General features: G+C 42.1%; 2 long non-coding RNA genes and 1 pseudogene across 2 annotated transcripts in view; 1 reads left to right on the top strand and 2 right to left on the bottom strand.

Annotated features, from left to right (window-relative positions):
* Positions 1-25,644, bottom strand: part of LOC117504894 — a 797,517-nt gene that overhangs the window by 77,652 nt on the left and 694,221 nt on the right. The gene's annotated exons all lie outside the window — the stretch shown is intronic.
* Positions 5,150-25,236, top strand: LOC117504922. Its single transcript, XR_004558981.1, has 3 exons — positions 5,150-5,298; positions 24,650-24,846; positions 24,977-25,236. It is a non-coding gene; the product is annotated as an uncharacterized LOC117504922 (long non-coding RNA).
* Positions 11,924-12,687, bottom strand: LOC117504847 (annotated as a pseudogene).

Genomic DNA, 25,644 nt, shown 5'->3' with positions numbered 1-25,644 from the left:
CCCTCAGCCCCAACCAGTCCCAGCAGAAGACTGCCCCTCCCTGAGCCTGGTTCTGCTGGACGTTTCTTCCTGTTAAAAGGGAGTTTTTCCTTCCCACTGTCGCCAAGTGCTTGCTCACAGGGGGTCGTTTTGACCGTTGGGGTTTTTACGTAATTATTGTATGGCTTTGCCTTACAATATAAAGCACCTTGGGGCAACTGTTTGTTGTGATTTGGTGCTATATAAATAAAATTGATGATGAATTGATAATTTATGGGGAGGTGATGGTCTCGTGGCTCTTTGGCTCATTCTTTTCTTCTTTCTTCTTGCACTCATGGCCACGGCTTCTGTTTCATTGTGTTACCAAGTTCTACTACAATAAAGATGCCCACAAAGGAGGCTAAAGAGATCACCTGTATATGCATTGTTTATTCTGCATTATGAGTCACCATTTCCTCGACCCGCCTGCCTTAACCGGTTATGGGCCCAGTCACCGAGTAATACAGGCAATGGACCACAGGACTGCCGCAGGTGTGTGAGGGCGGATTTGAGTCCAAGAAAACAGTGAAAAATGCAGGTGACACAAATGTGAAGTATTACATGGAGCTTACAGTGAACTAGGGACTTGTGTGATGCCAGTTTGTGTTGAAGAAAAGCCGACCACGACAAATTTGGTGGACCAACAAGCTAATTTTAGCAAAGAGCTACGTTAACACAATGGCTAGTCATGCAGCTAGTAGCCTGTCCCCGCAAATGTATTTTGATGGATCTGAAGACAAATATGACCTCTGGGAAACCAGCTTTTTGGGACATTTGCATACTCTGAAGTTACAAAGACTATTTTGAATGAGCCAGTGGATGAAGCGCAAATTGCAGAAGACAGAGCCAAGAATGCAGATTGCTATTCTGAGATAATCAGGCTAATCAATGATACAAGTCTGTCGCTAATTAGACACGATTCAACAAACGACGGCAGAAAAGCATTGAAAATACTGAGAGAACATTACTCAGGGAAAAGTAAACCATGGATCATAAACCTCTACATGTCTTTGACAAAACTACGGAAGACAGACAACAAGTCAGCAACGGACTACATTATCCGAGCAGAGAACCTGATTTCAGCTCTACGTTACACCGTTGAGACTTTAAGTGGTAGTTTGATCTTAGCCATGATTTTTGGTGGTTACAGAAAGTACCACAGCAGTGAAGATAAAGGAGAAGATGCAAAGCTGACCTGTTTCAAATGTGGGAAAAAAGGGCACAGAGCAAGAAAATGTACACAAAAAGTGTGGTGCAACTTGTGCAAGAGCAACACACACGAAGAGTCTTTGTGTAAAAAGAAAGATACAAAGGACAATGCCAGAAAAGTCACAGATGAAGAAACAAGCGACGATCTCGTCAAAGCTTTACAGACCAAAGGAGATGATCCGACCCCCAAAGTAAAAATGAGAGGCATAATGTTGTGAAAGTGTAGTGACACGGACCCACAACAGGGGGCGCAAATGAACGGACAATAGGAGAAGTTAAATTTGAACACTTTACTGTTGTGAATGCCACAACTACACACAGCAGATTATAGAATGAATACAAAGTCAGTTAATAAAGGTGTCGTGTGGGCAGGCTCGACGATAGGAGACGTCCGTCTGGAGAAGAACCGGAACCACACGATTTCCTCCACCACCGAACCAGGAGGATACTGGAGCCGCCAGGTCCCGAGTCCCCCAGGTGGCCACCGTCTCCGCGTGTCGGATCTGGTACTGCTGGCGAAGAGCAAAAACAGTCAGGTGTGGGTGTATGTACACCCCGTAACAAGGATGGTGGTTATTCCACCTCCACCTCTAATCACACGCTCGTGCAGCTCCTGTCTAATTACTTATCTGGCGGAATGCAGAGCGAAGCAGTCGCAGCATACGCCGGTCCTTCGGGAAGACAGCTGCAACAATGTATCTACTGAAAACAACATTTAGGAATTCTCAGGCTGAAAGAGTTACCTCCTTGGAAGAACGATATCTCGGCGACGTGGTGGAGGTGTCGTCCTGCTTTTATTTGGGGTGAGGCGCAGATGATTGGTGACAGCTGTCATAACTGATGAGTGACAGCTGTCAACCCGGCCGCTCTTGGGAGGTGGCAGCGCCCTCTCGTGCCTGAAGCCCGCACTTCAGACAGGGCGCCCTCTGGTGGTGGGCCAGCAGTACCTCCTCTTCTGGCGGCCCACACAACACATAATGGTAGATGGAGTGACATCCGACATCATTAGTGACATGAAGATGTTTACAAGCTTTGACAGCACATTCCACCCAGAGACTCATTCAGTGGAGCTTTCAGACGGGGCGCGTTGCAGTGGAACAGCCCAAGGCAGAGGAACAGCGATGATACATCTCCTGGACAACGATGGACGAGAGCGCAGAGCACAGTTACGAGATGCTCTGTACATGCCTTCATATCCCCACGACATCTTTTCAGTGTTGAGAGCAACCGATGGTGGAGCAACAGTTGTCTTCAAGAGAGAGGACAGTCACATGGTCACCAAAGATGGTAACCAGTTTAAAATCCATGAATATGAAAACTGTATTACCTACCTACTGTTGATCACACTGACCAGTGTAAAGTGTGTCATGATGTGCAAACCTGGCATGAGATTTTTGTCCACTGGAATTTTGAGGATGTAATCAAACTACAAAGTGTGGAAAAAGGTACGGATCTTAAGGGAAACGATCAGATGTGTGAAATCTGCACACAAGGCAAATTTGTTCAAACTAGAAGAAGAAGCAGACAGCAAAGCAAAGAAGCCTTTAGAACTTCTTCATACTGACCTGGCAGGCCCAACAAAAACCACAGAAAACCATAGATGGGTACAAGTACACACAGTCTTCACTTTTACCAACATTGGAGCAACTTTAACTTTTGATCCCTGCACAAACTGAAACTGACCTTTGTCACCATTTTTGTTGTTTTTATCCCATAACTCCATAGAATTCAGTCACAGTCCAAACTATACCTTTTAGGCATCTTTATGATCAAGCAAATAATGTGGTATAGCTTTCAATATGATTGGAGTATCTTTTAATTTTGACCACCGTGTAATTCTTCAATTGACCCCTACCTGATCACCGATTGAAAATTCAAGTGGCCAATCGTTTTTTTAAAAAGAGGAGTGTCTAAGGAGTATTTCTGCCAAATTTGATGCTTTTATCACCATTTGCATGATTGTTTCAATTATCTGCTGCACAACGAGAACAAAACAGAAACCAGCCTTTTTACAAGATTTTGAGACAGATGACACCTGTGTTGATTGTTGTTATCGAGCAGTGTGTGACACACCAAACACGTACCAGGAAGCAGTGACATCTTCCAAGTCAAGGCAGTGGACAAACACCATGGAAGAGGAAATGCATTCACTACAGGAGAATAACACATTTCAGCTGACCAAACTACCACCAGGTCAACAGGTTCTGGGAGGGAGACAGGTCTGTGTGTCAAAACAGACACAGATGGATCAAATAAATACAAGGCAAGATTTGTTACCAAAGGATTCAACCAAAAGGCAGGAACTGACTATGAGGAGACATTCTCACCCACAGCTGACATGACAAGTGTCAGAACTGTCATGCAGAAAACAGCACAGGAGGATGTGATCTTGCATCAGATGGATGTTAAGACAGCGTATCTTCACTCACCCATTGACTGTGAGATTTACACAGACCAGCCACAAGGTTAACGAGAAAAGATCAAAGAAAAAACAAACAAACAAACAAAAAAAAACTGGTGTGTAAATTGAATAAGTCTTTGTATGGACTCAAACAATCAGGCAGAAACTGGAATGTTACACTCATATCTATGTGGAAATGACTTTGTGCAGAATACTGCTGACCACTGTGTTTACACAAAAGAAAAGCATGGTGAGAAGTTCATTCTGATAGTACGGGTAGATGACCTCATTCTAGCTGCCGGTAGTGAAAAAGCGATGCGTGAAGTTAAAAGGATGCTAACACAGAGGTTCAAAATGAAAGACCTAGGAATGATAAAACATTCCTTAAGAATAGATGTTGACATATGTGTATGACTGAAAGTATTCTGTACATGATATTCCTGTTCCTCTCCACAAGAGAGTGTTATTGTTTTTCACATAAGGAAAGAGTCACTGGTGACGTCACATCCTGTGTATATAAATGAGTGTTAGTTTTTTTGATTCTCTCTTGGTTCTCTCTCAGCGTGACGGCTCACGAAGAGCAGTGAGTGGTTGTTTTGCCTAAATAAATATGCCAGAAAGGCTAAAGAAATACTTCGTCTACCTTTTTAGGCTGCTAACTGTTGTCCCGCTGCTGTGCTAGTGGTACACCTGTTAACAGTTCCCGATTTTTAATCTTTCTAGACTTTTTGTATGTTTTATAAAAACAGTTTTCACGGTTCAAATGCCACCAAAATCATTTCTGTTGCAATTTGTTCTGGGTCAAACCATAAAATGACTGAACTATAGCTGCTGTTTCCTGTTTCAAAACTTTCTGTCGTTCCACCTTTTGGCGCTAATTTCACCTTTTCTTCTTCTTCCGGTTTACTGTCGACCTTTGTGCTTCTGAAGCTCGTAAGTAATCCACAATCTCTACGTTCATATTCTGTTAGTTAATATGACATCCTGCTCTGGAGCTGCGACTCCCATCGGGTCGGACTCTGCTGCGAACGGAGCGGAAAGTGATGCTGAAAGATTAGAATGACGTCAACCCTTGATGACATCATCCCTTGTTGGACCGCAGCCCGCAGCTGACCACACCCACCGCCCGGCGAGAAAGGGAGTGTGGAGCCCCGCCCACCCAGCTGCCGAGATCCCCGAACCGACCAGTGGGTGTCCTGTCGCTGGAGCCAGTCCGTTCGCAGGGGGCGGGTCTTCCATGGTGGCTGGAGGCCCGCTCTCCTGGCAATCTGATTGGCCATCCCGTGTGCTTTCTCAATTGTCATTGGTTATTTGTTATGTCAATCATTGTGCTGATTGTCACCCACCGTATTAGGATCAAACGGAAACAAAACTGAAACCTAGTGTAAGACTGAACTGTGTATGAAACTCTACAAGGCTTTTATTTTGACACAGTTTGAGGAAGTGGTTCAGCGGTTGCACTGATGAAATGCTGTAGCTTCACCGATAACGGACTTTCCTCGTTGTGTTGACAGCATCCTGAACACCAGGGGGCAGCACTGCACCGTTTGTCTCATTTCCGGGTTGGAGAGTCGGAGGTGGATGTCAGAGTTCGACTGAATTCTGTCTCTTTTGTCTTTTGGACTGCCATCTGCGTCTCTTTGTCTCTGCTGTCGGCCGCTGGTCATCAGGTAAAGGTTGTTTTTAACTTGTCAATGACGTCATTAAGTGTTATATGTTTTTATCGTCTGTTTGCTGTCGGTCTTCAGATTCGCTCAGAGATATTATGACGCCGACAAACTTTAGATTTATGAGTGAAGAAAACGCTCTGATGAAGACTGAGTTAAAACTTTGTCGTCTTCTTCTTTGAACTCATCTTAACTTGTTGGCCGTGTGCGCAGACTGAACTGTGTGTCGGAATCCTGAAGCTTGTGTCGATCAATTCTAATTCATTGCCAGGCATACGCTCTTGCTTGCCTCTACTGGTGGTTGGCTCTCACTGCAGTATTGTATCACTTCCTGTTCCGGAGCACAGCGGTGTTTTTCTGTATCTGTTAGCTGTTTAATCTGCGCAGTTAGATTGATCTAGTTAACTAGATAACGATTTGTTTCCCAGTGTAATCTTCACGTGCCTTAACTAAAGCACTCCTTCTGCTGAATCACCTCTAAATTATTTACACATTATTCACTTTGTGTGTTTTTAGGAATCCGCTAGCTTAGCGCAGCTACTAGCTCTTAGCCGGTTTAGCATGGCGGCTTCTCCTGTCTCTCCCGCACTTTTCTGCTCTGGGTGTGAAATGTTTAGTTATTCCTCGGCCTCCTTTAGCAGTAATGGTACTTGTAATAAGTGTAGCTTATTCATAGCTTTGGAGGCCAGGCTGGGCGAATTGGAGACTCGGCTCCGCACCGTGGAAAATTCTACAGCTAGCCAGGCCCCTGTAGTCGGTGCGGACCAAGGTAGCTTAGCCGCCGTTAGTTTCCCTCTGGCAGATCCCGAGCAGCCGGGAAAGCAGGCCCACTGGGTGACTGAGGAGGAAGCGTAGCCCTAAACAGAAGCCCCCTGTACACCACCAACCCGTTCACATTTCTAACCGTTTTTCTCCACTCGGCGACACACCCGCCGAGGATCAAACTCTGGTTATTGGCGACTCTGTTTTGAGAAATGTGAAGTTAGCGACACCAGCAACCATAGTCAATTGTCTTCCGGGGGCCAGAGCAGGCGACATTGAAGGAAATTTGAAACTGCTGGCTAAGGCTAAGCGTAAATTTGGTAAGATTGTAATTCACGTCGGCAGTAATGACACCCGGTTACGCCAATCGGAGGTCACTAAAATGAACATTGAATCAGTGTGTAACTTTGCAAAAACAATGTCGGACTCTGTAGTTTTCTCTGGGCCCCTCCCCAATCGGACCGGGAGTGACATGTTTAGCCGCATGTTCTCCTTGAATTGCTGGCTGTCTGAGTGGTGTCCAAAAAATGAGGTGGGCTTCATAGATAATTGGCAAAGCTTCTGGGATAAACCTGGTCTTGTTAGGAGAGACGGCATCCATCCCACTTTGGATGGAGCAGCTCTCATTTCTAGAAATCTGGCCAATTTTCTTAAATCCTCCAAATTGTGACTATCCAGGGTTGGGACCAGGAAGCAGAGTTGTAGTCTTACACACCTCTCTGCAGTTTCTTTCCCCCTGCCATCCCCTCATTACCCCATCCCCGTAGAGACGGTGTCTGCTCCCAGACCACCAATAACCAGCAAAAATCTATTTAAGCATAAAAATTCAAAAAGAAAAAATATAGCACCTTCAACTCCACCACAGACTAAAACAGTTAAATGTGGTCTATTAAACATTAGGTCTCTCTCTTCTAAGTCCCTGTTAGTAAATGATATAATAATTGATCAACATATTGATTTATTCTGCCTTACAGAAACCTGGTTACAGCAGGATGAATGTTAGTTTAAATGAGTCAACACCCCCGAGTCACACTAACTGTCAGAATGCTCGTAGCACGGGCAGAGGCGGAGGATTAGCAGCAATCTTCCATTCCAGCTTATTAATTAATCAAAAACCCAGACAGAGCTTTAATTCATTTGAAAGCTTGTCTCTTAGTCTTGTCCATCCAAATTGGAAGTCCAAAAACCAGTTTTATTTGTTATTATCTATCGTCCACCTGGTAGTTACTGTGAGTTTCTCTGTGAATTTTCAGACCTTTTGTCTGACTTAGTGCTTAGCTCAGATAAGATAATTATAGTGGGCAATTTTAACATCCACACAGATGCTGAGAATGACAGCCTCAACACTGCATTTAATCTATTATTAGACTCTATTGGCTTTGCTCAAAATGTAAATGAGTCCACCCACCACTTTAATCATATCTTAGATCTTGTTCTGACTTATGGTATGGAAATAGAAGACTTAACAGTATTCCCTGAAAACTCCCTTCTGTCTGATCATTTCTTAATAACATTTACATTTACTCTGATGGACTACCCAGCAGTGGGGAATAAGTTTCATTACACTAGAAGTCTTTCAGAAAGCGCTGTAACTAGGTTTAAGGATATGATTCCTTCTTTATGTTCTCTAATGCCATATACCAACACAGTGCAGAGTAGCTACCTAAACTCTGTAAGTGAGATAGAGTATCTCGTCAATAGTTTTACATCCTCATTGAAGACAACTTTGGATGCTGTAGCTCCTCTGAAAAAGAGAGCTTTAAATCAGAAGTGCCTGACTCCGTGCTATATCTCACAAACTCGTAGCTTAAAGCAGATAACCCGTAAGTTGGAGAGGAAATGGCGTCTCACTAATTTAGAAGATCTTCACTTAGCCTGGAAAAAGAGTCTGTTGCTCTATAAAAAAAGCCCTCCGTAAAGCTAGGACATCTTTCTACTCATCACTAATTGAAGAAAATAAGAACAACCCCAGGTTTCTTTTCAGCACTGTAGCCAGGCTGACAGAGTCAGAGCTCTATTGAGCTGAGTATTCCATTAACTTTAACTAGTAATGACTTCATGGCTTTCTTTGCTAATAAAATTTTAACTATTAGAGAAAAAATTACTCATAACCATCCCAAAGACGTATCGTTATCTTTGGCTGCTTTCAGTGATGCCGGTATTTGGTTAGACTTTCTCTCCGATTGTCCTGTCTGAGTTATTTTCATTAGTTACTTCATCCAAACCATCAACATGTTTATTAGACCCCATTCCTACCAGGCTGCTCAAGGAAGCCCTACCATTATTTAATGCTTCGATCTTAAATATGATCAATCTATCTTTGTTAGTTGGCTATGTACCACAGGCTTTTAAGGTGGCAGTAATTAAACCATTACTTAAAAAGCCATCACTTGACCCAGCTATCTTAGCTAATTATAGGCCAATCTCCAACCTTCCTTTTCTCTCAAAAATTCTTGAAAGGGTAGTTGTAAAACAGCTAACTGATCATCTGCAGAGGAATGGTCTATTTGAAGAGTTTCAGTCAGGTTTTAGAATTCATCATAGTACAGAAACAGCATTAGTGAAGGTTGCAAATGATCTTCTTATGGCCTCGGACAGTGGACTCATCTCTGTGCTTGTTCTGTTAGACCTCAGTGCTGCTTTTGATACTGTTGACCATAAAATTTTATTACAGAGATTAGAGCATGCCATAGGTATTAAAGGCACTGCGCTGCGGTGGTTTGAATCATATTTGTCTAATAGATTACAATTTGTTCATGTAAATGGGGAATCTTCTTCACAGACTAAAGTTAATTATGGAGTTCCACAAGGTTCTGTGCTAGGACCAATTTTATTCACTTTATACATGCTTCCCTTAGGCAGTATTATTAGACGGTATTGCTTAAATTTTCATTGTTACGCAGATGATACCCAGCTTTATCTATCCATGAAGCCAGAGGACACACACCAATTAGCTAAACTGCAGGATTGTCTTACAGACATAAAGACATGGATGACCTCTAATTTCCTGCTTTTAAACTCAGATAAAACTGAAGTTATTGTACTTGGCCCCACAAATCTTAGAAACATGGTGTCTAACCAGATCCTTACTCTGGATGGCATTACCCTGACCTCCAGTAATACTGTGAGAAATCTTGGAGTCATTTTTGATCAGGATATGTCATTCAAAGCGCATATTAAATAAATATGTAGGACTGCTTTTTTGCATTTACGCAATATCTCTAAAATTAGAAAGGTCTTGTCTCAGAGTGATGCTGAAAAACTAATTCATGCATTTATTTCCTCTAGGCTGGACTGTTGTAATTCATTATTATCAGGTTGTCCTAAAAGTTCCCTAAAAAGCCTTCAGTTAATTCAAAATGCTGCAGCTAGAGTACTAACGGGGACTAGAAGGAGAGAGCATATCTCACCCATATTGGCCTCTCTTCATTGGCTTCCTGTTAATTCTAGAATAGAATTTAAAATTCTTCTTCTTACTTATAAGGTTTTGAATAATCAGGTCCCATCTTATCTTAGGGACCTCGTAGTACCATATCACCCCAATAGAGCACTTCGCTCTCAGACTGCAGGCTTACTTGTAGTTCCTAAGTTTTGTAAGAGTAGAATGGGAGGCAGAGCCTTCAGCTTTCAGGCTCCTCTCCTGTGGAACCAGCTCCCAATTCAGATCAGGGAGACAGACACCCTCTCTACTTTTAAGATTAGGCTTAAAACTTTCCTTTTTGCTAAAGCTTATAGTTAGGGCTGGATCAGGTGACCCTGAACCATCCCTTAGTTATGCTGCTATAGACGTAGACTGCTGGGGGTTCCCATGATGCACTGTTTCTTTCTCTTTTTGCTCTGTATGTACCACTCTGCATTTAATCATTAGTGATCGATCTCTGCTCCCCTCCACAGCATGTCTTTTTCCTGGTTCTCTCCCTCAGCCGCAACCAGTCCCAGCAGAAGACTGCCCCTCCCTGAGCCTGGTTCTGCTGGACGTTTCTTCCTGTTAAAAGGGAGTTTCTCCTTCCCACTGTAGCCAAGTGCTTGCTCACAGGGGGTCGTTTTGACCGTTGGGGTTTTACATAATTATTGTATGGCCTTGCCTTACAATATAAAGCGCCTTGGGGCAACTGTTTGTTGTGATTTGGCGCTATATAAAAAAAAAAAATTGATTGATTGATTGATCCTGCAGCGAGTCGAAGCTCCTGCTGGTTCCCAGAAATCACGTGACCGTCAGGTGCTAGGAGGCGTGCAGACTGTTGATTTTATTTATTTTTATTTTATTCCAACATTTTTATTTGGTATTTCGAGATACAAAAATGAACACATATATAAATGCAGACAATTGATACAAAATAGAACATAAACATCAAACGTAGGCTGTTGATTTTTTTTTTTCTTTTCCATTTTCAGAAATTTTCTGTACATGAAATTCTAACATCCAGACAAATTCTGTGAACTGACAAATTGAAAATAAAAACACAAATGCCAAATAGATCAATTTATCTAGAAGCCACATTAGTCATCACAAAAACTTGATGTTCTCAGTAGATTTGGAACCAATAGTCAACATACGAGGTCTATTAGAAAAGTATCTGACCTTATTATTTTTTTCAAAAACCATATGGATTTGAATCACGTGTGATTACATCAGACGTGCTTGAACCCTCGTGGGCATGCAAGAGTTTTTTCACACCTGTCGGTTACGTCATTCGCCTGTGGGCAGTCTTTGAGTGAGGAGTCGCCCACCCTCTCGTCGATTTTTTTTTTTCTTCATTGTTTAGGAATGGCTCAGAGACTGCTGCTTTGTTTGATCAAATTTTTTTCAAAACTGTAAGGCACAACTGAGTGGACACCATTCGATAAATTCAGCTGGTTTTCGGTAAAAATTTTAACGGCTGATGAGAGATTTTGGTCTGGTAGTGTCGCTTTAAGGACGGCCCACGGTACCTGACGGCGATCTGCGCTTCGAGGCGGCAGCGTCTCGCCGTTTCAAGTTGAAAACTTCCACATTTCAGGCTCTGTTGACCCAGGAAGTCGTCAGAGAACTTTCAGAAGAAGTCGGCATGAGTTTATTCGGATATTCCATTGTTAACGGACATTTTGTAATGAAAGAACGTGCGGGCAGAGTCGCATGTCGGGCCGGACCCGACCACAGGGGGTCGCGACAGGAAAACACCTCCGTTGGAAACCTTAACGGGCAAGTTGGAACATGCCCAAGCTGTTAAACAATTTCTCAGTTACTCACTTGTTGAAAGCCATCAACAGCCACCTGAATTTTACAAATGGTTTTCAACACGGAGGTGTTTTTCCTGTCGCGGCGCACACAGATTTGCCGAGTCATCACGGAAACGACTCGGCGAATTTGCGCACACGTCTTTCATTACAAAATGTCCTTAAACAGTGGAATGTCCGCATAAAGTCCTCATGCCGGCCTCTTCTGAATCTTCTCTGTTCTCTCACGACGTCCTGGATGAATTAAGCCTTAAATTAGGATGTTTTCAGGTCGAAACAGGCCGACGACGGCGCCTGGAAGCGCTGCAAGCTGTCATCAGCCGTTAAACTTTTCACCGAAAACCAGCTTAATTTCTCGAATAGTGTCCACTCGGATATTCCTCACAGGTCCAGAAAAAATTTTCATAAAAGCAACGCGCGCCGTCTCGAGCAGCGTGTGAAACAAAGGAATTCAGCCGAGAGGGCGAGACCACATCTCACTCAAGGCCTGCCCACAGGGAAATGCATCACCGACACGCGTGAAAAAACTCACGCATGCGCACGAGGGTTCAAGCATGATTGGTGTAATCGCACGTCATTCAAATCCATATAGTTAAAAAAATAATAAAAGGGTCGGTTTATTATCTAATAGACCTCGTATATTGCATTTTTACTGCGTCCCTTCACTTTTGGTCTCAGCTGTAACTTTAGAGGCCAAGCTTTGCTTCATCTTCAGCTTCTGCTCAGCTCTTCTGTTTCTGTACTTCCTTAAAAACCTGAACAGAAAAGGCCTTCTTGTCCAGCCAGCGATGAGTGGCCCGTCTGTAGTTCTCTGGAGGGAAGGTGTAGGTGATGCCAAGCTGCTCACAAACCTTCTCAAAGGCTTCATAGTGAACCAGCCTGTTTTTTTTCAAAAGCTTCTTCCTGTGACCCACAGCCAACAGCATCTTCCTCTTATTAGCTTTGTCCTTGTGATGCTTTTGTAGGTGTTCACGGCAGTTTTGGATCATTGCTGTCAACTTCGCCACCCTGACTTCCACTGAGTCATGATCAGTAGGATCCCTCTGGACTTTCACTATGAGTTGTTCGTTTTTTAATCTCAACTTTATCCCTCTTACTTATCCCCAACTCCAGTGAAAGAAGTCGTTTGACAATATCATCAGTCGCTGCAGCGAGTGGAACAGCTGAATTTTCCTTCTTCAGCATAGTGGGAGGAATGTCGCTCAGTTGGCTTTCTGGCACCGTCTATTGTTTTGGTGGTTGAGCAAAGTGTCTCACTGGTGGATGGACAGCAAAACATCTAGACCCACAGCTGAGTCTCCACATTAACACAGAGCTGCATGTAGGAGAACAGGACGAGGGAAACAAAACGCCTATTAACGACTTCAGAACACTTCACAAGGCTAAACCTGACAGCATGTTTGAAAAATACCTCACAAAGTTTAGATTCTAAACGGAACAGCAGCTCGACCCCGACACGAAGCTCGCCATCTTAACCAGACTAGTGTAGGCTGTTTATTGGTCAGGCCTCGGCTCGGAGATGACGTCACCAAGACTGAGTGCTGAGTTTTGTTTTGATCGTGATTTCAAATCAAAGATAAGGTCAAGAAATGTTGACGATTTAATAATAAATAAAATGTTTACCAATAAGTTGCTGACTGAAGCTGCAGCTTATTTTTACACAGCAAAATAACCCCCTATCACCCGCCGAGGTGGTTCCATTATAAAATTATAAGCCCATGAAGTTGGATAAAAGGCAAATTTTTACATCCAGCATTTGTAGGGTCAAAATTTAAAGTCTTTATTACCTAAACGAAGAGGAATTAAGGTCGTCTTTAGCACAGTGAGTAATATCATAAAGACCTACGTGTAAGAATGATTCTTATAAAACCTGAGGGGGTGACACGGTGTTTTGAAACAAGGTTCGGTCAGATCGGCACACAGAAATGATCACACAGACTGCACTTTGCTAGAACAAACAGGCGTATATTTATTCCCCACAAAAGCAGTTACATCAAGCACAAGTGGTTGCAGCGCATGAAACATCTCTTTCTCTCTTACCGTGACGCCTTTAAGGTGGAGAGCCAACACCTTCGGCAGAGTGCGCTTGTTAACCGGCTGGGCGTTCGTACGTAAACCCGCAGCAGACTCTATCGAAGCATGGCTCTGCCCCCTCTTTTCTAGTGTGTGCGCGAAGGGAGGGTGAGTGGCCATCTCAAACTCCCTGGCGCACATAATTCCTTTAATCAACAGGCATCTGAAAGTTCTTTCCTCTTGCAAAAACATAATGATCTCAGCTTTCCTTTTGCAAAAACATAATGACCCCAGCTCTTCACTCCCAGTTCAGAATGACCCCAGCATGCTTCACTCCCAGTCGTTAGTGGCTACAAAAACAAATTTGTGCAATAATAACAAGTACATCATTAGGGTTACTTTAAGACAGGGGCAAAACAACATAATCTTTTCTCCACACATTCCACTCTTGGTGTTTTGCACCAGTCAATTTATGTAACCACTAGCAGATTCAGGTAATGCTGGGCTCCAGCCTATTCCGACGATTATGTCCTGCCATAGCATTTCCCACATTTCTTCTAGTGATTCACAAACAAAATTTTGAGTAATATAGTCTTGATTATACCTGTTCCAAACAATATACTCATATACAAAACCCGATGTTGTGGGGTCTAATGTAACATTATATTTGTTTACTCCAAAGGGATCATGAATCAACAAAATCAATTTCATCTCATTCGTTGAAATATTACCCATTCCACTTCCCGTCTTAATCGTATAACATAAACACATGTAAAAAATATTACAAAAAGTCATAACACATATTGCTATAATTAATAAAAGTAAGGGCGGCACTAAGGTACTCCTGGCAGTGATGGACATCCCTGAAAAGATATCCCACCAATGGTGTGCTGACGCTTGCTGTACTAATTTTGCCACATGTTTTACCCGTTCGCTAGCTATCAATGTAGACACCATGAGACTGGAGACGTTGGACTTATGTGACTCTATTAATTGCTGTATTTTCGTAGATTGTTCCAATGCGCATTTGAAACACTCTAGGGAAAGACTCCATGGGGAATGTAATACATCCCATTGTACCGAAGTCAGCCGACTCGATACAGAATAATTAGTCAAACGATAAGTCCGGTTTCCCCAATGCCATAAGTGTACATTATTTAAACAGCCAGTGTACGGAACCGAAGGCACCTGTGAATTTTCTGTCATTGTTGCAACACACAGAGTATGTGGGCCAATCTGCCACAACATTTCTCTTGGTGTTTCTCTTGTCCAATCACAAAGTACAACCTCTGAGTCGGTTAGACATGGATTAGCATATCCAGTTTGCAGCACACAGGCCATTCCTTTATCAGTGATATCACACATTTTGGTATCAAAAGTCGTATTGGTTTTTGGTTCTAGCCACTCTCCATCCATATGCAAGAACCAATAGCCATTAGTCGTAATTACCGGTAACACTTGATATTTACAAACAACCTTTGGTTGTGTCACATTGTACTGGGTCCAGTGTCCAGTACATACTGTTTCATTACACTGTGTAAATTCTGGATGTAACTTTAACCATAAGGAATCAGTTATATTCCAAATCCGTCTCCAATCATAATAGTTCCCTGTGGTAACTATACGCTGAAATCTTTCTCTTTGAGCTTCTGCATGAATTAGTTGTACTGCACATGCTGTCCAATTACCTATATGTGATAGATTCTTTAATGAATCATAGGTTTCATTCCATAATTTCATTTGCCATTGAAAGCTTTTCTGCCACAGATCTGCATTTTGCAATTGTCCAACCAATGCTGTTGGTAGCCACTCTCCTATCTGATGTAATACCTGAGAAGAATACTGACCTGTGTTTGACAACATGGTTCTGGTCACTTCATTATCAACTGTATTTGATACTCCTAGGACAGTTCCTGTTCCTCCCAATAAAGTATCATACCACGCTCTTCGGCGTCTTTTGCAAGTTGGAATATGTGGAAAGGTAACTTGCCAATATACCTTTGTCTTCACTGTTGCTTGTGCCAAATAGGTGCAGGTATCAATCAAAGGTGCAACCTGGGTTTGTGTTGCCTTAGCCTCTGTTGGTAGTACCCACAGCATGTACAGGAATGATCTCCTCCCTTTAATTTCAGTACTATTACTGATCATTACTTTACTCCACGGTTTAATAGTCCAGGTGGTTCCATTGACATTACTACACGATTTACTTGTCATATTAAAAACACACATGTTCACTCTAGCATTAAGAGTGACATTACATTCCATAGTAAATACTGGTATATGGTGTCTGGCAAAACAGTTCACACATCGCCATAGTTTGCAATTACTGGTGCAGGTGTAATCATCTTGCGTTCTGTTGTTGGCGGAGTTCTTCCATCCTGTTTGGAACAATGGTATCTCTTCAAGTTCGTTTCCTTCCGTCATCCCCCAGCAGCCGGAGACCATGGCACCACCTACAAGGAGGAGTATGACCCAGCAGCCGACACCTCCAATCCCGGGGCTTCCACTGGTTGCCATGGCGACGTTCACCTCCTGTGGTCCTTGATCGCCCGATCAACAACTCCCACCAGGGCATCAAACTGATCCTAGATGACAAAGGGGAAACTATTTGTAGAATGACATTGATTAGTCTTCTCTCATATAACATTTTGATATAGGTACATTTACCCATTTTTCTTCACCCTGATAGAGTATACTAACAGTTGCATCATTTCCTTGAGCTATAATTTCTGCTGCTTTTGGTGGTCCATTAGGTTAACCCAAACTTTAGCACCTACTCGGTCTGAGGAACCAAAACCTTGTGTTCCCCGTGTGGTTATTACTGCTGGTTTTGGTATTTCCTGTACCAATCCCATTTCACAGGGTTTAATTATTAATTGAGCAATTTTGTCCTCTTTGTTTAATATCAGGGGTTGTTCTCCAAACAATCTACAAACCACTCCAATCTCGCCTTGGTAATCTGCATCTATCACCCCGGCTTGAATAGTTAACCCTTTGAGTGATAGACCACTACGTGGCAGAACGTGTCCATATGTCCCTTTTGGACATTGTAGACCCAGCCCTGTTTTTACCACTTGAATTTGATCAGGTACCAATGTGACAGTTGCCAATGTTCTCAAATCTAGTCCTGCTGAGCCTGGAGTTGCTCTGACAGGTAATTCTGCTTCTGGATCAATTTTCCACATTTTGATGCTTTCTGTAGTATGCTCTATCATTTCTCCCGAAATCATCCTTATCAAAGGTGTGGATCCTGACCCTATTGGCCGATTGTTCAACTGATCCACAGCAGTAGTCAAGTCCTGTTTCCAATGTCGCATAGTGCGATCTTTTGACAATTTCCGTAGGGTCTCTTTAAGAAGCCCGTTCATTCGCTCTATTAACCCCGCCGCCTGCGGGTAATAGGGAATATGATAAATCCATTCAACATGATTTTCTTTGGCCCACTCTTTTACTTTATTCCCTGTAAAATGAGTACCATTATCAGTTTGAACCTGTACTGGTAATCCATAATACTGCTGTATTATTCCCAAACACTTAAGTGTGGCCATTTGATTTGCAAATTTACATGGATGCACTACCAAGACTCCCGAAAATGTATCTATGGCAGTGCATGCATGTCTGCATCCTTTGGACATAGGCAAGGGTCCTATAAAATCTAGTTGCCAAATTTGACCAGGACTTTTTCCACGATTTAACTGCCCATGCAAATGTTGAGGCACACCCTTCCGGTGGTGTTGACATTGTTCACACTCAGTGATTGCTGTTTTCACATCATCCAATTTTAGATCAATACCTCGATCTCTGGCCCATTTTAGGGTACCTTGAATTCCCCAATGTCCTGCTTTGATATGAGCCCATCTAGCCAATCCTGGGCTGGATTGTCTTAGTTCTACCATTATTTTTACCAATTGATCTGCAGCTTTATTAAATAAAGCTTCTGAGTCTTGTCCTGTAGTATGTGCATCAACATGCACCACCGTGATGGGAATGGTTTTAGCCTTTTCCCAAATGTCTTCCCACAATTCTTTTCCCCAAACTTCCTTAGAATGTATTTTCCAATTAGTGGCATGCCATGTAGGCATCCAGGTAAGTAGTCCTTGGGTCACTGACCATGAGTCTGTATAAATATGGAGGCCCTGTGGTCCTCCCTGCATGACCACCATATGTCTTTCAACTCTGCCCACTGACTACTCTTTCCTTCTCCTAATTCTTCTAAAGATTGACCTAATTGTGGATTAAAAGCTCCTGCTTTCCACCTTCTTTTTCCTGCTTGATATTGACGGGAACCATCAGTGAACCAAGCTCAACTTCTCTCATCATCTGACAAATCATCCCACTTTTTCCCCGCTTTTACAGGAGATTCTTCCAATGGTTGAACTTCAAAAGGCACCTCATCTTCCTCAGGAGTATCAGCTACTTGTTCATGCAGCAATGAAACTCCTTTTTCACCTGATTTTACCCGCTCTGATAAATACCATTTCCATTTAATTACACTAGCCTCCTGAGCTGTCCCTATTCGATGAGTGGTAGGATTACTCATTACCCATGTCAAAATGGGTATGTGTGTTCTCATCATTACCTCATGTCCTACCGTTTGTGATTCAGTTTCAATTAGCGCCCAATAACATGCCAAGAGCTGTTTTTCAAAGGGCGTGTAACGCATCCTCGCATCTGGGAGTTTCCTCGACCAGCACCCTAAAGGTTTTCGGATCCTGTTCTGTTTTTGCCATAAGCTCCAATTAGCATAATCATTTAGAGCAGACACTTGAAGTTCTACTGGTCCACTTGAAGTTCTACTGGCTTCTTTTGCCATATCAAATGAGCATTGTTGTTCCTCCCCCCATACAAAAGAAGAAATGCCAAAAACAAGATGCACAAAAGTCCCAAAGTAGTGATAATGCAGAAAAAAGGTGCAATTTTTTTTCATCTTCAAGAGGCTTTTTTAAACAGGTGCAACTTATACACCAGAAAATACAGTGCTAGTAATAATAAATTCCCACTTTCCACATATAACATTTCTGCAACTAATTCATTGTAAACTTATACATAAAAAAAAAATAAAAAATCAAGACTCAAAACAGCAGGTGTGTTTAACATTCCTGAACATGACAGACGTGTCAAAATGAGTGCACACAAATCCATCATCATCTCTAAAATACCTCCCAATGGAGCTTTCGTTTTAACCTCCACCCGCTTTAACATCTCACATAAAACTGGTGGAGTCGCGGTGGGAATTGCTCCAGTCCACGGCCCAGGGCGTCCCCCACGTCGCCGTAGAAGCTGGCCTATTTCCTTAAAAGTAATCCCATCCCACCCCGGGACCACTTCTTCCTGTTGAGATGCCACCTCTGCATCTCTTTTTCCTTTCCCAAAACAAGACATTTCTGTGTGTAGTCTGAACACCCCTCGTTATCCTGCCGACAACGGCAAAAATGTTTTGAAACAAGGTTCGGTCAGATCGGCACACAGAAATGATCACACTGACTGCACTTTGCTAGAACAAACAGGCGTATATTTATTCCCCACAAAAGCAGTTACATCAAGCACAAGTGGTTGCAGCGCATGAAACATCTCTTTCTCTCTTACCGTGACGCCTTTAAGGTGGAGAGCCAACACCTTCGGCAGAGTGCGCTTGTCAACCGGCTGGGCATTCGTACGTAAACCCGCAGCAGACTCTATCGAAGCATGGCTCTGCCCCCTCTTTTCTAGTGTGTGCGCGAAGGGAGGGTGAGTGGCCATCTCAAACTCCCTGGCGCACATAATTCCTTTAATCAACAGGCATCTGAAAGTTCTTTCCTCTTGCAAAAACATAATGATCTCAGCTTTCCTTTTGCAAAAACATAATGACCCCAGCTCTTCACTCCCAGTTCAGAATGACCCCAGCATGCTTCACTCCGTCGTTAGTGGCTACAAAAACAAATTCGTGCAATAATAACAAGTACATCATTAGGGTTACTTTAAGACGGGGGCAAAACAACATAATCTTTTCTCCACACACACGGGGAAGTTCGTAAAATTTAGTTAAGTTGGCACCGAATGACCCTCATACTGAAGAGGAAAGTATTGGGAGCCAAGAAACAACTTATTTTATATCCATCATTTGTTCTTCAAGAGAGCTTGAGGTCCAAAAGAGAACATTGATGCCTATGTGACCGACTTAAAGAACAATTTGAAAGACTGTGAATTTGGCCGTCTCCACGATTGGTTGATACGGGACAGGATTGGTGTTCGAGAGGACCAGGTGCGTGCAAGATTATGAGAAACATCGAAAAGGGCCATAACACTAAAGAAATGACATCCAATCAGGTAAAAGTGCTCAAGGAAGAAGTGTCAAGGATTGGAAAAAGACAGACAGAACCAAGGCAAAGACGAGTAAAATGGAACACAAATCAAAAATGAGTGTAAATGATCAGAAAGCTGACACACCCTGTTCCAGATGCGGCTACAAACATGGTCAGAAGCAACATCCAGCTCATGGTCAGACATGCAATACATGCAACAAAAAGAGTCACTTTGCTAAAGCATGCAGACTGACTAATGCTGCGTTTACACATAACGACGACAAGTCACGAATGCCACAAAGTAAACATTCTTGGCCGCTGATCACAAATGTGATGATTTGAGGTGTCAGGAGTCCTCAGGAACTGCTGCAACCTGTTACCACGCGTTACGGTTAATGGCACATGTTGCTGGAGAATTATCAGGAAGCATTACGCACAGTCAAGAATAATGTTGCGCGCTGTTGCACATAACAGCGCATCATTAAGTTCTGTCATGTTGTGAACAAGGTGAACTGTCTCCACGCACACACACGCATATTCATCCAACCGAATTCAGATCGCTCCAGTTTTTCAGAAGAACTTTGTGACTGCTTGCGTAGTTGGGCTCTGTGCCATGGAGTGGCGCAGAGAGGAGGAGGAGGACAGAGCCAGATGTGCGGCTTCATGCGGCTCTCGTCTCGTGCGTTTTCCCAAACATCAGGCACATGCAGCAGGTGGAACACCTGCAGTAGTGCGCTGAAGAGCACTGAAATGAGACTTTTAGCCGACTTGGTGTCAGTAATCAAACTGAATGCGGTGCAGCAGAGTTTAATTGTGCGCACACTTCTTCCTCCGCTGGACTGGAGGAGGTGCAGAGATGTCTGGCTGCATGTGAGTCTCCTCTCGCTCCTCTGGTTCCTCTGGCTCAGACTCGTTCTCCCGTTCATCAGTTACAACAGCAGGTGGAACACCTGCAGGAGCGTCCTGAGGAGCTTCAGCAGGAACTATGGAACGACACTTGGTTGACTTCGCGTCACTGTTCCTCTTTGGCATACTTCATCAAACTGAACGCTGTGGAGTCGAGTTTATTGTGTGCACGTGACAGAAAACTGATTCGTTGTGGCGCGCAGTGAAATGTGACGCCGCATTACAAGTTGTGTCTAAACTTGACAGTTTCCGTGTCACTTCGTAATAACGTGTGACAGTTTGGGCTCCAAGAACCATCACAGGAAGCACTATGAACGCTGTCACGTTCTATTAAGGATCGCTACTCATCAAGACGGATCAACAAAATGAGGGTGGTGTGTGACATTCGTGGAAGATTTTTCGACAGGCAAAAACATGCTCCACGAATATCAAGAATATCACGCACCAACATGCCCTATTAAGAAACCTATTCAGATGCGTTAAGTCACATTAAGAATGTCAGGAATGTGTCACGAATGACAGAAAAATGACATTCGTAATGCGTCTTGGTTATGTGTAAACGCACCTTAAGAGTCTGTGATTTGTTGTCAATCTGGAAAAAGGTTCTGCACCTACGGACAATTTAAAGTCTCTGATCCACCTAAAACCTGGATGCCTTTGGATGTGGGAGGAAGCCGGAGCACCTGGAGGGAACCCACACAGACATGGGGAGAACATGCAAACTCCACACAGAAAGAACAAAGGTGGGAATCAAACCCATGACCTTCTTGTTGTGAGGCAACAGTACTAACCACTCAGCCACTGTGTTGTCCCCTATTCATAAATTATTATTATTATTATTATTTAAATCACATGTACAACTTTGTGACTCACTTATGTTTATTTTGTTTATTTTTTTTCTTTTGTGGGTCGTGAACTGTTTAAAAGGAAATTAGTTTTTTTTTTTTCTGTTTTTTCAAATAAAATTAAATAAAAACTGCTTTTCTACCTGCTATTCTTCCAACAGTTTGTATTGTATTATTTAGAGCACTTTTTATCCGAATTTCTAATCCTGAAAAGTCTGGATCTGGAAAAAAAAAAAAGGTCAGACAAATTACGTGATTCTAGATAGCAAATAAGATTAACAAATCTGGATCACTTTAATCCAGATTAAATCTTTTGAATAACTGACGTCTGAACTGCAGAGAGTGAACTATCATGTAATCCTCACCCTGAGCACTAGGGGCGCCGTTTCTCTCTTTTCCTGCTTACATAACCTGAGGTGGTTTGTTTACTTTCACTTTTTTCCTGCCATCTGCGTCTTTTCGTCTCTGCTGCTGTTGGTGATCAGGTAAATGATTGTTTTAAGTTGTGGATGTTGTTATTAAGTGATAAATTTCGTGTCGGTGGAAAGTTTCTGTTCGCTGTCGGACCCATGGAAATAGAGACCTGGAATGGACATCACGGCCATTACTAAGGGTGGAGATAGACCTTGAGCCAGTAAAGGCACCTGTTAAACAGAAGTGAAATGAGGGAAAAACGGCAGCCAGTGCTTCACCATCAACTACACCGACAAAAACAAATTCTCCAATACTGAGATGAACTGTACAAGAGCCTTAATGTAATTATGTAAAACAAATGTCTATTTTAAAGTCATTATGTCACAATTTAATATCGATATACCCAATGCCATAATTTCTTTTCATTAAGCTGCGTTCACATGCATACAATTACGTAAACAAAAATGTTTAAATATATGTATATATACTTGCAGTTGTTTAATATATGTACATGGTGGTCACAGGTGGCATTTAAATTTTAACAGTGTGGTTGGGGGGGTGGTACTTTTTACCCTGACTGAGGGTCAAAAGTCATAAATTCTGAATGGCTTAATATCTACTTGTCATAAAATGTTAGTAAAAATCATATATATATATATATATATATATATATGTCATTAAAACACTAGCAATAATATTACAGTAGAAAAAGCAGCAAAGTAAATGAGCACAGTGGCAAGACATACTTCAGATTAATATTTTAATACATAAGGATTTTTTATCCAGGCATGTGTGGGTTCGTTAGAGCTTTTAATCAGCTTGAATACAACTTACAAGGCTTCATTTATAAAAAATCCATCGAGAATTATGATGACAGGGGAAAAAAGCATCACAGTAAATGAACAGAATGGCATATTTTTCCTCAAATTTCCACACTTTACATAAAACTTTTTTCTACCCAGGCATGTATGGGTTCATTAGAAAGAGCAATTAAAGGGCTTTAAAACAAGCTTACTTTTATTAAAATCTGTTAACAAATAGCGACAATAGAGCGAGGAAAGCAGCACAGTTTGTCATAATTTCCCCAAATTTCTGCATTTTACATACAAGTTCTTTTTTTCACCCACACATGCATAGGTTCATTGCAAAGAGCTTTCAAAGAAATAGCGACGCTATTGCAAAAAAAGCGATCAGTTTATTATTTATGATTGGCACATTATCACCCTTAGCTATGGCGCCACCCTGTCTTGAGTGACGCTAATAGATTGAGGCACGCATGTCCGTTCCACGTCTGTATTTCCATGGTCGCTTCCCGTGGTTTACATCTATTGCACATTGGGTCAATTTGAGGATAAATTTTGACGAGTCTGGATTTGTGTCGGTGTGTCCGGTGAACCACTTTAAATTGAATAAGAGAATGTCTTGACCAGATTGAAGGTGAATGAATGTTCCTCGAAACATCAACCCATACTGCCTCATTAAATGTAATTAGAAGATCCGACTCCCAAGATTGTTTAATTGCAAGAGAGGAGGGTGAATTTATATGAGAGATTAGATTCAGCATGACAGAAATGGCTTTGTTTCTGGTTGGGTCAAAGGATCTGAGCTAATCAATAACATTACAGGGAGGCTTAACTGGAAACCCAGGGGAGGATGATTGAATAAACTGTCTTACCTGTAAATATCTAAAGACATGAGAAGCTGGCAGGCCATACTTTAACGACAGTATCGCAAAAGAAACAAATGTGCCCTAAAAAAATAATAAAATTTTAAACCCTTACATTGCCACACGCTAAATGTAGCATCCTGCAATGATGGAGGGAAGAGGATATTGGACAAGATTGGACTGAAGAGGCTCATCTGCTGCAGGTCAAAATATTGTCTGAATTGTGAATAGATTTTCAAAGAAATGTAAACTGTGGGATTAATACTTGTGGAATTAAAGTGTCCCTGCCACGCTATGACGTTTGTACATATTCTTGAAGAATATGTACAAAGCTTTTTCCACGTTGTCTTTGGTTTTTTACCATAAAATTACACTGAACAAGTATTTAGACGTTTCGTTACCCATCTGAGAATTTGAATTTTCCGTCTCCAAGTCGACCTACTTTTTCGCTGCGATGGATGTGACGTCATTCGAGTAAATGTCTCGCAGCACCGCTCTGTTTACCAATACGGCAGACACGGACAGCGAAGGCATAGTGCACGATTATAGCGAAGATTTAAGTGACATATCGATTGTTTTTGAAGAAGATGAGGAAGTGTCTGATGAAGATATTAACTGTGTAAATAATGAGCGGCTCCACACCGTGTATGTTCAGCCGAACGTGACAGAAAGAGGATGAAGCGCAGCTGTCAGGGAATGACAACAGTGTCGAGGAAGACACAATGGTTTGTTCACTCACCACTTTCTTATAAATGATCATTTATTCCTGGCACGGTGTGTTTGTGTATGAAAAAAATTATTGAGCAGCACAGCCTGCTTAAATTCAGGAGTTTGTTCTAAAATCACTGAAAATAAAGTTTCTGTACATTCTGTATATATTTAATCATTTATAAGTCAGTTTCTTGTGATTGCTAATTCTTCACTTTTTATTCAAAGCAAATTATTGCAAATCTTTATCTGAAAAGCTGTAGACCCACATGGGATGGGGGGGGGAACAGATTTCTAAATAAAATAAAATTTTACTTCTATATCTGTTGTCAAATTTTATCAGGCATAATATTGTTGAAAAATGTTTATGCTAAATGGAGACTTTCCTGTCTAAAATACACATACAGAACATCTGTAATCAAATTGTATCGCATCTAATCTACTTTGAATGAACAGAAGTCTGAACAAAAAACAGGCTGTTCAGTTTACATGCATATGTATATTTGGAAAACACAAAAATGTCAATGTTCTGTTTTTTTCAGGCGCTCATGTGAACACAGTCAGCCGATGCCACTCGTGATCGAGTCTCGCTGTTGCAGGGAAATTTCTGCATTCTTGGTGGAGATGCAACGTGGTGGTGAAAATCCTCAATGTGTCACACAGCTGGCTAGTTTATCCATTGTGTGTTTGGATGCAGATGTCCTCAGAGTGGCACACTATGCCGACATGATGCTCCACAGTACGAGTCAGCACATGAAATAGTTAGAAAGTTTCATTTACATGGTTTATAGAAAAAAGTAAAAAATATTCAAATACAAAAAGAATGAACTGTTGTTTTGAACATCAATCCATGCTATTTTTTGTTGCAGAAAATATCATCATATCGCATATCGGCAATTTGTGCGGTTGTGCCAAGGACACTTGGGAAGGCACAGAAGGTTGGTACTACCAGCTTGTGATGTATTCAAAATGAGTACTTTTCATCACCATCAGCCGACTACACTGGCTTCCAGTTTCCTCCTCTGGAGTGAGGGGTTGGGCTCATCGGTGGTACCTGGTCCATTTGGCAGCATCAGCCTCAGCTTTGTCCGTTCACGTTGGCTGCTCAGTGAAGGAGGATCATTGGAGATTTCTGGTCGGTTTGGTGTTTTGCAGATCTGAAGAACCTCTTTTGCTGTGTTGCTCATATAGACTTAATCAAATGTTTTTTAACAAATTGTAAAACACTTCTCATTTGAATGAAACAATGTGAAACTTATGTCATATAGTATTTTTATTCATTTTATCATGCTATATACGAGGTCTGTGAGAAAAGAAACGGACCTTTTTATTTTTTAAAAAAACTATATGGATTTGAATCACGTGCGATTACATCAGACAAGCTTGAACCCTCGTGCGCATGCGTGAGTTTTTTCACACCTGTTGGTTGCGTCATTCGCCTGTGGGCAGGCTTTGAGTGACCACTGGTCCACCCCTCCTTTCGGAATTCCTTTGACAACTTGCTGAGAGACTGGCGCTTTGCTTTATCAAAATTTTT

This window comes from Thalassophryne amazonica, chromosome 23 (genome assembly GCF_902500255.1).
Source record: "Thalassophryne amazonica chromosome 23, fThaAma1.1, whole genome shotgun sequence".
In the NCBI taxonomy this organism is placed as follows: Eukaryota; Metazoa; Chordata; class Actinopteri; order Batrachoidiformes; family Batrachoididae; genus Thalassophryne; species Thalassophryne amazonica.
The sequence above is the reverse complement of the archived record's forward strand: the minus strand, read 5'-3'. Positions and strand labels throughout refer to the sequence as shown.